Below are 12,500 nucleotides of genomic sequence, written 5' to 3'. Positions count from 1 at the left end.
CCGGCCCAAGGGGTAGACCTGGCCGCCTTACCTGACCGTCCAGAGCAGTCCTGGCATCCCTACCTGATGCTCCAGACTTAGCTTGGCGTCCCATGCCGACACTCCGGGGTAGTACCATTACCCCTACCCGGCAGCCAGGGGTAGTACCCGTAACCCTCATTGGTACTCCGGGGTAGTACCAGTACCCCCACCCGGCAGCCAGGGGTAGTACCCGTAACCCCCACCTGTACTCCTTGGTAGTACCCGTATACCCCCGCCCGATACTCCGGGGCAGTACCCGCATACCCCCGCCCGGTACTCCGGGGCAGTACCCGCATACCCCCGCCCGGTACTCCGGGGAAGTACCCATATACCCCCGCCCGGTACTCCGGGGCAGTACCCGCATACCCCCGCCCGGTACTCCGGGGAAGTACCCCTATGCCCCCGCCCGGTACTTCGGGGCAGTACCCGTATGCCCCCGCCCGGTACTCCGGGGCGGTACCCCTATGCCCCCCGCCCGGTACTCCGGGGCAGCACCCCAATGCCCCCGCCCGGTACTCCGGGGCAGTACCCGTATGCCCCCGCCCGGTACTCCGGGGCAGTACCAGTACCCCCGCCCGGTACTCCGGGGTACTACCCGTAACCCCCACCTGTACTCCTTGGTAGTACCCGTAACCCCCGCCCGGTACTCCGGGGAAGTACCCATATACCTCCGCCCGGTACTCCGGGGCAGTACCCGCATACCCCCGCCCGGTACTCCGGGGCAGTACCGGTACCCCCGCCCGGTACTCCTTGGTAGTACCCGTAACCCCCGCCTGTACTCCTTGGTAGTACCCGTATACCCCCGCCCGGTACTCCGGGGCAGTACCCGCATACCCCCGCCCGGTACTCCGGGGAAGTACCCATATACCTCCACCCGGTACTCCGGGGCAGTACCCGCATACCCCCGCCCGGTACTCCGGGGCAGTACCCGTATGCCCCCGCCCGGTACTCCGGGGTACTACCCGTAACCCCCACCTGTGCTCCTTCGTAGTACCCGCATACCCCCGCCCGGTACTCCGGGGCAGTCCCCGTATGCCCCCGCCCGGTACTCCGGGGTACTCCGGGGTACACCTGATGTCCCTACGGGCGCGCGGGTTTAGACCCACCCTTCCTACCCGACCGTCCTCCTTAGGCCCGGTCTCCCTAGGCGACGATCCGGGATAGAACCCGTTCCCCCACCAGTACTCTGGGCCCGTGGCGGAACCCTTTGTGACGCGCCAGTGTTCTGCCTGCTGTCCCTACGGGCGCGCGGTGTTAGATCCCGGCCCCCCATCCTGACCCTCCAGGGTAGGCCCGGTATCCCTACCTGATGCTCCGGGGTAGGCCTGGCGTTGCTTCCCAGCGCTCTGGTGTAGTACCGGTACCCCCGCCCGGTACTCCGGGGCAGTACCCCTGCCCCCGCCCGGTACTCCGGGGTAGTACCCGCATACCCCCGCCCGGTACTCCGGGGCAGTACCCGTGAGCCCGCCCGGTACTCCGGGGTAGTACCCGTATACCCCCGCCCGGTACTCTGGGGCAGTACCCGTGTACCCCCGTCAGTACTCTGGGGCAGTACCGGTACCCCCGCCCGGTACGCCGGGGGAAAAACTGCTGTCCCTACGGGCGCGCGAGTTTAGACCCAGCCTTCCTACCCGACCCTCCGCCTTACGCCCGGTGTCCCCAGGCGACGTTCCGGGATAGAACCCGTTCCCCCACCAGTACTCTGGGCCCGTGGCGGAACCCTTTGTGATGTGCCGGAGTTCTACCTGCTGTCCCTACGGGCACGCGGCGATGGATCCCGGCCCCCCATCCTGACCCTCCAGGGTAGGCCCGGCCACCCTACCTGACCCTCTGGGGTCAGCCCGGTATCCCTACCCGACGCTCCGGGGTAGGCCTGGCGCCCCTACCTCATCCTCCGGGGTAGTACCCGTACCCCTACCGGTGCTCCGGGATACACCTGCTGTCCCTACAGGCGCTCCGGGGTAGGCCCGGCCACCCTACCTGACCCTCTGGGGTCAGCCCGGTGTCCCTACCCGACGCTCTGGGGTACGCCTGGCGCCCCTACCTCATGCTCCGGGGTAGTACCGGTACCCCTGCCGGTGCTCCGGGGTACACCTGCTGTCCCTACAGGCGCTCCGGGGTAGGCCGGGCCACCCTACCTGACCCTCTGGGGTCAGCCCGGTATCCCTACCCGACGCTCCGGGGTAGGCCTGGCGCCCCTACCTCATGCTCCGGGGTAGTACCGGTACCCCTACCGGTGCTCCGGGGTACACCTGCGGTCCCTACAGGCGCTCCGGGGTAGGCCCGGCCACCCTACCTGACCCTCTGGCGTCAGCCCGGTGTCCCTACCCGACGCTCCGGGGTAGGCCTGGCGCCCCTTCCTCATCCTCCGGGGTAGTACCGGTACCCCTACCGGTGCTCCGGGGTACACCTGCGGTCCCTACAGGCGCTCCGGGGTAGGCCCGGCCACCCTACCTGACCCTCTGGGGTCAGCCCGGTATCCCTACCCGACGCTCCGGGGTAGGCCTGGCGCCCCTACCTCATCCTCCGGGGTAGTACCGGTACCCCTACCGGTGCTCCGGGATACCCCTGCTGTCCCTACAGGCGCTCCGGGGTAGGCCCGGCCACCCTACCTGACCCTCTGGGGTCAGCCCGGTGTCCCTACCCGACGCTCCGGGGTAGGCCTGGCGCCCCTTCCTCATCCTCCGGGGTAGTACCGGTACCCCTACCGGTGCTCCGGGGTACACCTGCGGTCCCTACAGGCGCTCCGGGGTAGGCCCGGCCACCCTACCTGACCCTCTGGGGTCAGCCCGGTATCCCTACCCGACGCTCCGGGGTAGGCCTGGCGCCCCTACCTCATCCTCCGGGGTAGTGCCGGTACCCCTGCCGGTGCTCCGGGGTACACCTGCGGTCCCTACAGGCGCTCCGGGGTAGGCCCGGCCACCCTACCTGACCCTCTGGGGTCAGCCCGGTATCCCTACCCGACGCTCCGGGGTAGGCCTGGCGCCCCTACCTCATCCTCCGGGGTAGTGCCGGTACCCCTACCGGTGCTCCGGGGTACACCTGCGGTCCCTACAGGCGCTCCGGGGTAGGCCCGGCCACCCTACCTGACCCTCTGGGGTCAGCCCGGTATCCCTACCCGACGCTCCGGGGTAGGCCTGGCGCCCCTACCTCATCCTCCGGGGTAGTGCCGGTACCCCTGCCGGTGCTCTGGGGTACACCTGCGGTCCCTACAGGCGCTCCGGGGTAGGCCCGGCCACCCTACCTGACCCTCTGGGGTCAGCCCGGTGTCCCTACCCGACGCTCCGGGGTAGGCCTGGCGCCCCTTCCTCATCCTCCGGGGTAGTACCGGTACCCCTACCGGTGCTCCGGGGTACACCTGCGGTCCCTACAGGCGCTCCGGGGTAGGCCCGGCCACCCTACCTGACCCTCTGGGGTCAGCCCGGTATCCCTACCCGACGCTCCGGGGTAGGCCTGGCGCCCCTACCTCATCCTCCGGGGTAGTGCCGGTACCCCTGCCGGTGCTCCGGGGTACACCTGCGGTCCCTACAGGCGCTCCGGGGTAGGCCCGGCCACCCTACCTGACCCTCTGGGGTCAGCCCGGTATCCCTACCCGACGCTCCGGGGTAGGCCTGGCGCCCCTACCTCATCCTCCGGGGTAGTGCCGGTACCCCTACCGGTGCTCCGGGGTACACCTGCGGTCCCTACAGGCGCTCCGGGGTAGGCCCGGCCACCCTACCTGACCCTCTGGGGTCAGCCCGGTATCCCTACCCGACGCTCCGGGGTAGGCCTGGCGCCCCTACCTCATCCTCCGGGGTAGTGCCGGTACCCCTGCCGGTGCTCCGGGGTACACCTGCGGTCCCTACAGGCGCTCCGGGGTAGGCCCGGCCACCCTACCTGACCCTCTGGGGTCAGCCCGGTATCCCTACCCGACGCTCCGGGGTAGGCCTGGCGCCCCTACCTCATCCTCCGGGGTAGTGCCGGTACCCCTACCGGTGCTCCGGGGTACACCTGCGGTCCCTACAGGCGCTCCGGGGTAGGCCCGGCCACCCTACCTGACCCTCTGGGGTCAGCCCGGTATCCCTACCCGACGCTCCGGGGTAGGCCTGGCGCCCCTACCTCATCCACCAGGGTAGTGCCGGTACCCCTACCGGTGCTCCGGGGTACACCTGCGGTCCCTACAGGCGCTCCGGGGTAGGCCCGGCCACCCTACCTGACCCTCTGGGGTCAGCCCGGTGTCCCTACCCGACGCTCCGGGGTAGGCCTGGCGCCCCTACCTCATCCTCCGGGGTAGTACCGGTACCCCTACCGGTGCTCCGGGATACCCCTGCTGTCCCTACAGGCGCTCCGGGGTAGGCCCGGCCACCCTACCTGACCCTCTGGGGTCAGCCCGGTGTCCCTACCCGACGCTCCGGGGTAGGCCTGGCGCCCCTTCCTCATCCTCCGGGGTAGTACCGGTACCCCTGCCGGTGCTCCGGGGTACACCTGCGGTCCCTACAGGCGCTCCGGGGTAGGCCCGGCCACCCTACCTGACCCTCTGGGGTCAGCCCGGTATCCCTACCCGACGCTCCGGGGTAGGCCTGGCGCCCCTACCTCATCCACCGGGGTAGTGCCGGTACCCCTACCGGTGCTCCGGGGTACACCTGCGGTCCTTACAGGCGCTCCGGGGTAGGCCCGGCCACCCTACCTGACCCTCTGGGGTCAGCCCGGTATCCCTACCCGACGCTCCGGGGTAGGCCTGGCGCCCCTTCCTCATCCTCCGGGGTAGTGCCGGTACCCCTACCGGTGCTCCGGGGTACACCTGCTGTCCCTACAGGCGCTCCGGGGTAGGCCCGGCCACCCTACCTGACCCTCTGGGGTCAGCCCGGTATCCCTACCCGACGCTCCGGGGTAGGCCTGGCGCCCCTACCTCATCCTCCGGGGTAGTGCCGGTACCCCTGCCGGTGCTCCGGGGTACACCTGCGGTCCCTACAGGTGCTCCGGGGTAGGCCCGGCCACCCTACCTGACCCTCTGGGGTCAGCCCGGTATCCCTACCCGACGCTCCGGGGTAGGCCTGGCGCCCCTACCTCATCCTCCGGGGTAGTGCCGGTACCCCTACCGGTGCTCCGGGGTACACCTGCGGTCCCTACAGGCGCTCCGGGGTAGGCCCGGCCACCCTACCTGACCCTCTGGGGGTCAGCCCGGTATCCCTACCTGATGCTCCGGGGTAGTCCTGGCCTCCTTACCTGTGTCTCCGGGTAAACCTGGCCACGCTGCAGGGTCGGCCTGCACTCCCTGGCCGCGCTACGGGCCGGTCCTGATTAGTGTATTAAGACCGCTCCGCGATTCCACTTTCTTAAAATTTATTGTGTCTGACAGCTTGTCTTTTACCGCGCACGCAGGCAGGCAGGCAGGCAGGCAGGCACGCGTCAAAAACGTGAGAGCAAAGCGTTACCCGCAGTCGGTGTACTTTATCGGTAACGACTTCTTCGGGAAGAGGCGCCGACGCTGCTCTCTCGTCTCTGTACGAGTCGGTGGCCGTCCGGGTACCGCGTGGCACCGTTGGCGTGGGATCCGCTCCTAAACGAATACAGAAGAATCGATACGCTATGAATCGTCATCGATTGAAGTTATTAACAGTTGACGAGCGATGCTGGATTGTATCGTTTATGGAGCGTCACCTACCGACTGATTTAGCGCTACGCGGTAATACGCTTTCTGGCAGTTCCTTAAATAACAAAACTCATTCGTTCACGCACGCTAGGTGTGCGTCCCTTCGTTAATAGCCGGAGAAGGAATACGTACGTACGTACGTACCTACCAGCGGATCGTCACGGATTGAATGTGACTCGATTAGTAGTCACCAGTATTATAAATTACCGACTCCTAAAGTTTGATTGCGGCACTCCTTTAGGACCTTGCGACGCTCTTGGTTAACGTTAGCGTTCTCCGGCCCCTGCGTTATCGCGCATTAACTGTTCATTGGCCTCCGAGGGACGGCGGTCTCGCAGGCCTCTGAAGAAAGCCAGTCGGCTGCCTGACAAGCGGTCCCTGTGGCCGAGGCCGACTTAGCCGAGCATCCTCGGAGACGACGAGCTCGCGTGGCCGCCGTGCCGGCTGACCGGCCCACCCCGGGGCCGTTTCCCCCCCGCTCCCGTCGCCGAAGGAGCGCGCCCCCCGCCACCGCCTAAGGCCGCTGGGACCTTCCTCACCGCTCGAACGCATCCCGCCGGCGACGGAGCCGCTGATGCCCCTCTGTCGGAAGCGCGGCGCGCCTCTCCGGCAGCCCTGGCTGGGGCCCTGGAGCCCCAGGTCTCTGCCCAGGCCGAGGCACGCGGCTGCTGCTTTGCCAGGGACGGGTCCGACCGGGAGCCGAGCGCATCGCCCGTAGGCAGGCACGGGCGCAGGCCGGACGTCGAAGCGGCCGACCACCCGGGCTGTAACAGAGAAAGCGGCGTTAGCGACACCGTTACAAATCTTTCTCATTTCCACCTGCGTGCGCGCCCGCACCCCGCCAAAACAGGCCCCCGGCCCGAACGCCCACCGCCTGCTGCTGCAGCCGCTCACCCGCCCTTAGACACACGCACGCGCACGCACGCACTGCCCCCCCCCCATTCGAGTCCCCGCCCCAAACACCTCCCGCCCGCCACCGCACCCACTCGCACGGGGCTACACACGTGCGCACCCCCCCCCCGCAACCGGCCCCCCCCAGCCCAAACCCTCCACCCGCTGCCCCGCTCACAGTCGTGCGCTCAAAACGCACACGCGCGCAGCCCCCCCCCCCCCCCCCCCCCGCCCGAAACAGGGCCCCGGGCAGACACCCCCCACCCCCGTCACCCCGGGCCCGCCGCTGCACGCACACACACACCGCCCCCCCGCCCTCCCGCCACGCAGTTCGCGCCGAGCCTGGCTGCCCCTGCTCCCCCCTTCCGCCACCAGGCTTGCCGCCCCCGGTGGTGGAAGGCGGGAGACTTTAGGACCCTGCGGCGTCCCTGCCGGCTCCGTGCCCGGGCGGGAGAGGGGAGCCCCCCCGGTGCCCTGCCGTCTCTAAACCCCAGCTGCCGAGTCCCTATCCTGCCGCACCCGTGGCCCCGCTCCCGCCTTTCTTTCTCAGCCAGCCACGCACTCGCCCTGCTCCACTCCCGCCCGCCCCCGCCGCGGGGGGAAAACTAAAGGACCGGGGGGGTGGGACGGGGACGGGGACGGGGGAGAGAAGTAAAAAAAATAAAACTCCAACCGATCCAAACAGAAGCCTTCTCCGAAAAGGCACACCGTCCCCCCTCGCCAGCCTGCCTCTGCGCCAGGCTCCCCGCCTGCTCGCCAGCCGCTCTCGCCCTGCTCCACTCCTGCCCGCCCCCGCCGCGGGGGGAAAACTAAACGACCGGGGGGGGGGGGGACGGGGACGGGGACGGGGACGGGGGAGAGAAGTAAAAAAAATAAAACTCCAACCGATCCAAACAGAAGCCTTCTCCGAAAAGACACACCGTCCCCCCTCGCCAGCCTGCCTCTGCGCCAGGCTCCCCGCCTGCTCGCCAGCCGCTCTCGCCCTGCTCCATTCCTGCCCGCCCCCGCCGCGGGGGGAAAACTAAACGACCGGGGGGGGGGGGACGGGGACGGGGACGGGGACGGGGGAGAGAAGTAAAAAAAATAAAACTCCAACCGATCCAAACAGAAGCCTTCTCCGAAAAGACACACCGTCCCCCCTCGCCAGCCTGCCTCTGCGCCAGGCTCCCCGCCTGCTCGCCAGCCGCTCTCGCCCTGCTCCACTCCTGCCCGCCCCCGCCGCGGGGGGAAAACTAAACGACCGGGGGGGGGGGGGACGGGGACGGGGACGGGGACGGGGGAGAGAAGTAAAAAAAATAAAACTCCAACCGATCCAAACAGAAGCCTTCTCCGAAAAGACACACCGTCCCCCCTCGCCAGCCTACCTCTGCGCCAGGCTCCCCGCCTGCTCGCCAGCCGCTCTCGCCCCCCCTCTTTTCTAGCCTCCTTTCCCCGCCGCTGCTGCCGCCGCGACTGAGCAGCAGACCGTTGCCGTGGCGGGAAACACCACAGTTTCCGGGGGCCCCGTTGCCGGGCTGCAGACCACCCCACCCAGCCACCCGCCCCCCAACCCCCCGTCTCCAGGGCGCCGGAAAGTCTGTGATCGGGTGGGGCCGGGGGAGGGGGGGGGGGGGGGGCTGCACCTACTGGCCTGCAGGTCCGGGACTGCAGCGCGGGGAGGGAGGGGGAGCACACCGGTGCAGGGGTGCGTGTAGCTGTGTGTGCCTGCGTCGCGTTCTGTGTGTGTGTGTGTGTGTGTGTGCGCGCGCCTCTGAGCGCGCGTGTGTCACCGGGGGGGGGGGGGGTGGCAGTGCCTGCAGGATCGCAGATATGTATTTTAAAGTATTTATTTTATGAAAAAAAAGGAAAACGTCAAAAAAACACCAAAAAAAACCAGGCGGGGGGGGGGGGGGAGAAAAATTAAAAACAACCCCCCAAAAAAAGCCCAAGACCGCAAAAACCAAAACCAAAAGTCGGCGAGCACCCAGCAGCGCCGGGACCCGAACCTGAACCTGGCAAGGGGCTACCAGTCCTGAAGGCACCCAGTGAACAGCGAACTCGCGCCGGGGAGCCGGGCAGTTTGTGCCGGGGGCTGCCACCTCTGCCCGGACCCCGCCGACAGAATATGGTTGGGGGGGGGGGGGGCAGCAGCGGAGCAGAGGGGCTGGCTGGTGTGGTGAAGCTGGCAAGTGCCTGGCAGCCACCGGCTCGGAATAGGTGCGTGCACGTGCATGAGAACGACGAGGGTGGGGGGGGGGTGTGTGTGTGTCAGGAAACAAAAATTATTTTGAAAACTGGTTGTCGTTAATATTGTATTAATATTTCCCGCCGGAATCAATAAAGGTGAAATAACTCTTGCATCAGACAGTACGTTTAAACGTGCTCCCTTGGTGTAGAAGTGGTTCAAACTCGGGAAGGGGAGGGGGAAAGAAATGCCGTCCGGGAGAACCGGGAGAGGGTGGCCCTTTTAATCAGATTTGCTAAAATCTCAAAAGAAAGAAAAAAAAAAAAAAAACCGAAAAAAACGAACCAAAAACAGGCGCACCTGCCCCCCCCGCCCCCCCCCGCCCAAGGGGCACCGAACGGCTGCCAGGTCTACCCGGCTCCGCGGGCGGCCGCCAGGTCTACCCGGCTCCGGAGGCCGGCGCGGCCGCCGGCGGCGCCCGGAGGACGCGGGGTGTCGCTGCCGCAGCGGCCGGTGAAAAGGGCCGCCAGGTCTACCCGGCTCCGCGGGCGGCCGCCAGGTCTACCCGGCTCCGGAGGCCGGCGCGGCCGCCGGCGGCGCCCGGAGGACGCGGGGTGTCGCTGCCGCAGCGGCCGGTGAAAAGGGCCGCCAGGTCTACCCGGCTCCGCGGGCGGCCGCCAGGTCTACCCGGCTCCGGAGGCCGGCGCGGCCGCCGGCGGCGCCCGGAGGACGCGGGGTGTCGCTGCCGCAGCGGCCGGTGAAAAGGGCCGCCAGGTCTACCCGGCTCCGCGGGCGGCCGCCAGGTCTACCCGGCTCCGGAGGCCGGCGCGGCCGCCGGCGGCGCCCGGAGGACGCGGGGTGTCGCTGCCGCAGCGGCCGGTGAAAAGGGCTGCCAGGTCTACCCGGCTCCGCGGGCGGCCGCCAGGTCTACCCGGCTCCGGAGGCCGGCGCGGCCGCCGGCGGCGCCCGGAGGACGCGGGGTGTCGCTGCCGCAGCGGCCGGTGAAAAGAGCCGCCAGGTCTACCCGGCTCCGCGGGCGGCCGCCAGGTCTACCCGGCTCCGGAGGCCGGCGCGGCCGCCGGCGGCGCCCGGAGGACGCGGGGTGTCGCTGCCGCAGCGGCCGGTGAAAAGAGCCGCCAGGTCTACCCGGCTCCGCGGGCGGCCGCCAGGTCTACCCGGCTCCGGAGGCCGGCGCGGCCGCCGGCGGCGCCCGGAGGACGCGGGGTGTCGCTGCCGCAGCGGCCGGTGAAAAGAGCCGCCAGGTCTACCCGGCTCCGGCGGGACTTAGCCGCATTTCGGGGGCGGGGAGGTAGACCTGATAGCCCCGCCACTTTCTCGGAGCTGGCCAAGGGGTCGCTGTTTTTCGCTGCCTCCAGTTACGTCATCGTAAAAGTCGGTGTCATTGGCGGGTCTCCCCGGTGGGCAGGGACGGCACTCTTGGAGCCGGCCGGGGGCGGGGACGTGATCTCCCGTACTATAGGAGGTAGTGGTGACTCGTGCACGGAGCAGCGCTAGTGAGCGGCTGCAAGGCTTACGGCTCAGCCGGCGAAGTGGAGCGCTGGGCGGCCGTTGTGGTGGTGGTTTTGCCTGGTGGTTCGGCTCGTTTTCTGTCTGTTCGGCCGGTTGGTCTCTCCCGGTGTTTTCCAAGTAAGCCAGCCGGGCGCCTGCGAGGGTCTGGCAGGCTGGCGGTGGCTGTTGACCCGAGTGGTGCAAGAGGTGCAAAGGTGGATTCCGCAGGGCATAGCCCGGTGGCCGGCAGCGGCCACCGGCACTCGAACGCTGGAAGACCGGGTGGAGCCGAGCCTGCCTCGGCTTTCCCCCGGCCCCGGAGGGCCCGATGATGGCAAAGGTGGAGCGCTGGTATATGCGAGGGCAGCTGCCCGTGAGCATCCAGCCCGCCGCGGCTGCCGCCGCCTCCTGAGGGCCTGGTGATGGGCGGGCGAGGTGGCGGCACCTCGTCCTTTGACTCTGGCCTTAAGCTGGAGCGGGCAGAGCGGCAGCCGGTCCCGGTGGCTGGCAGCCGGATGCAGACGGCTGGGGGTTCTCGTGCGTGCCGCAGCTTCCCCCCAGCCCCCGAGGGCCCGATGATGGCACAGGTGAGAGGCCGCAGCGCCTCGTCCTGTTTTTGCCGGCATGAGCCACGCGTGGGCGGCCTGTGGTGTCCGGCCTGCCCCGGCTTGCCTGGTTGCAGGAGGGCTCGGTGGAAAGGTCTGCAGCGCTGTACCGGGTTTAGAGGTGGCGGCACCTCATCGCGTTTTCTCCGGCCTTAAGCTGGAGCCCATGCACGAATTGGGCAGAGTGCAAGCGGCAGCCGGTCCCGGTGGCTGGCAGCCGGATGCAGACGGCTGGGGGTTCTCGTGCGTGCCGCAGCTTCCCCCCAGCCCCCGAGGGCCCGATGATGGCACAGGTGAGAGGCCGCAGCGCCTCGTCCTGTTTCTGCCGGCATGAGCCACGCGTGGGCGGCCTGTGGTGTCCGGCCTGCCCCGGCTTGCCTGGTTGCAGGAGGGCTCGGTGGAAAGGTCTGCAGCGCTGTACCGGGTTAGAGGTGGCGGCACCTCATCGCGTTTTCTCCGGCCTTAAGCTGGAGCCCATGCACGAATTGGGCAGAGTGCAAGCGGCAGCCGGTCCCGGTGGCTGGCAGCCGGATGCAGACGGCTGGGGGTTCTCGTGCGTGCCGCAGCTTCCCCCCAGCCCCCGAGGGCCCGATGATGGCACAGGTGAGAGGCCGCAGCGCCTCGTCCTGTTTCTGCCGGCATGAGCCACGTGTGGGCGGCCTGTGGTGTCCGGCCTGCCCCGGCTTGCCTGGTTGCAGGAGGGCTCGGTGGAAAGGTCTGCAGCGCTGTACCGGGTTAGAGGTGGCGGCACCTCATCGCGTTTTCTCCGGCCTTAAGCTGGAGCCCGCGAAGCGGGAAGAAAAGTGCGGCTGTACCTGGTGGCTGGCAAGTCGAACGCAGGCGGCTGGGGTTGTCTCGCTTCTGTGGCATTCCCCCAGGCCCCGAACACCCGTGCGCGGCATGGGTCCAGGTGCCTTTTTTTCCCCCGACGGCAAGCGGTTGCCTGTGGGGCGGGCAAAGACTGGCAGCCGGTGGCGGTTGCCGGCACTCGAACGCTGGAGGAGCTGGGGCAGTTGAGCCTGCTGTGGCCATCCCCCGGTCCCGTTACCTTCCTCAAGGGAATCGTTGTCTGGAGCCGGGTGGCCCGTGGCACCTCCCGCTCCACGATTTGACTGATCCAGACCCACAGGCAGCGCCCGCTGAGGCGTCCTCGGGTGCGTCGGAGAGCCTCCACGGCGGGCCGGCTCTGCCGGTGTTCAGGCCGTTGGAGCACCTCTCGCAGGCGTTGCCCTCACTCGCACGCAGAGCCCCCGCACCTGCCGTCCGCCCCCGGTTGGCGACGGGTGCGAGTGGCCGTCGCTGTCCCAGGACTCGTGGCCGTGGGGCCTCCGCTCCTTCCTCCGTTCCCTTCCCTTACTGATCGATGAGGCGTTTAGGGCGCGTCGGAGGGGCTTCCCGGCGGGCCGGCTCTGCCGGTGTTCAGGCCGGCGTTGCACCTCTCCGCAGACGTTGCCCTCTCACTCGCACGCAGAGCCCCCGCACCTGCCGTCCGCCCCCGGTTGGCGACGGGTGCGAGTGGCCGTCGCTGTCCCAGGACTCGTGGCCGTGGGGCCTCCGCTCCTTCCTCCGTTCCCTTCCCTTACTGATCGATGAGGCGTTTAGGGCGCGTCGGAGGGGCTTCCCGGCGGGCCGGCTCTGCCGGTGTTCAGGCCGGCGTTGCACCTCTCCGCAGACGTTG

The sequence above is a fragment of the Buteo buteo genome, unplaced genomic scaffold (genome assembly GCF_964188355.1).
Source record: "Buteo buteo unplaced genomic scaffold, bButBut1.hap1.1 HAP1_SCAFFOLD_51, whole genome shotgun sequence".
Classification (NCBI taxonomy): Eukaryota; Metazoa; Chordata; class Aves; order Accipitriformes; family Accipitridae; genus Buteo; species Buteo buteo.
The sequence above is the reverse complement of the archived record's forward strand: the minus strand, read 5'-3'. Positions refer to the sequence as shown.